Raw genomic sequence first — 1897 nt, forward strand, 5'->3', positions numbered from 1 at the left:
TGTATTTATCATTTTTCATGTAGCAGGGTCCATCGAAAGTATGCAACATGGGTACTCCTTGGATGAGGAATTAAATTTGAGTAAAACTTTAAGGAGATAAGTTGAAAATACAAGTTGAAAAAGTAGTTTTATTATTTTATTATTTTTTAATCTTTTTACTTTTTCACTCCAAAAATGGTGAATCATCCCCCATGGTTGACATCATCATCTTGACTTATATTGGTTCTTATAAAGTTTATTTTGGTTGTACATTTTTCTTAGGGAACCATTATAGACCAAAAAATTCCCCTAATGTCAACTTTCATTTCTAGCAGGGATGTACTTAGATTGATTCAAATAATGAATATTGGTGCCATTTTTACCTTCTAAAGCTTGGTATCCTTCATATGATTATGAGTATCCTTGGGCTTGGCTATCCCAGGAGCCTCAGAGCCCTTTTGTATAATTTACTTTTCTTCTTTTGGCTTCTTATTCACATGCATCTCTTGTTCTTGTTTTCCCTATTTCTGCATTTAGTATTGCTGATTTTTTGCTGTAGGATTGGGTTAAAAGGTTGAAGTGAGTCATTTTTTATGTTATTCAAAGATACACAAGCATGATTCATCCTTATAATATATTTTAAAATTCATCTTCATCATTGAGCTACTTGGATTATGTTACTAGTTCGTGAATCTAGAATTTATGGAAGTCCTTGTAGCAAAATAATAGTAATTTTATGCTATTTTTTGAACATGTTAATGAGATTCATTTAAGTTTATTCCACTTGCATTAGATCATAAAAACATTCAAGTTAATAATAAAATTTATCCCATTTCATTTTCACTCGATTAGGTTAGGAATTTGATAGGTTAACTAGCTCACTAGTTCTCGAATTTCCAGATTTTAGATTAGTAATTTTCTGCTATTTTTTAGCACGTGTGAACAAGGGTATTATAGAGTGATTCAACTTGGAATGGACACCTAAGATATCCTACTAAATAAAAATAATTGTCACATCCCATTTTCATTTGATTTACTTGGTCATTCGGTGAATTATCTCCTCCTGTAGCAAATTTGTCCCTTCCTGTAGGAAACTTGTAACACCACTTTCATTCATCAATTTTGATCCCCACTGAAACTAAGAGTTAGTCTAGATGAATAATGACCCTCAGATTTTTCGATGTTGTCTTACTCATGAGGAGGATGAGAAAACCTTAAATGACTATCATGTTGGAGGATGAAACATACACATGTATGGTTACGCGACTGCCCAAAATATTTTACGGGCTGGTTATTTTTGGTCGACCATGTTTCAATATTGTATTCTGATAGTCTAGAAATGTCACACATGTCAGATTTTTAATAGGAAAGCTTGTTCTCCACTTGCTACTACGCATCTATTTATTGTTGTTGGACCATTTTCAAAATGGGGCATTGATTTCATGACCTGCAACCCTCGTTCGGTTAGGGGCATGGCTACATTATCATTGTTGTAGACTATTTTACCAAATGGGTTGAAGCGATGCCTACATTTGAAAACAATGACAAACCTGCTGTATTGTTCCTTTTCAACCATGTTTTTGCCAAATTTGGTGCACCCCAAGCCATCACTAGAGACCATGACAACCATTTTCGAAATTACATGATGTTTGAACTAATTGTCAAGTTGGGCCTTCAACATGATAGCTCAAATCCCTATTACCTACAAGATAATGAGCAAGTAGAAGCCATTAATAAGGTTTTGAAAATGATGAACACATGGTAGGGATTCACAAGACGAATTAGCCAACCATTATTTTTTCTACTTTATGGACATATCGAACATCTATTTGAACAACAATTGGATTTTCACCCTTTTAGTTAGTGTATGGTCTAGAAGCAGTTTTCCTGATTGAATGTGAGATTCCATCCTTAAAAC

The sequence above is a fragment of the Pinus tabuliformis genome, chromosome 8 (genome assembly GCF_031772625.1).
Source record: "Pinus tabuliformis cultivar Carrire ecotype Pingquan chromosome 8, CPIR1, whole genome shotgun sequence".
Classification (NCBI taxonomy): Eukaryota; Viridiplantae; Streptophyta; class Pinopsida; order Pinales; family Pinaceae; genus Pinus; species Pinus tabuliformis.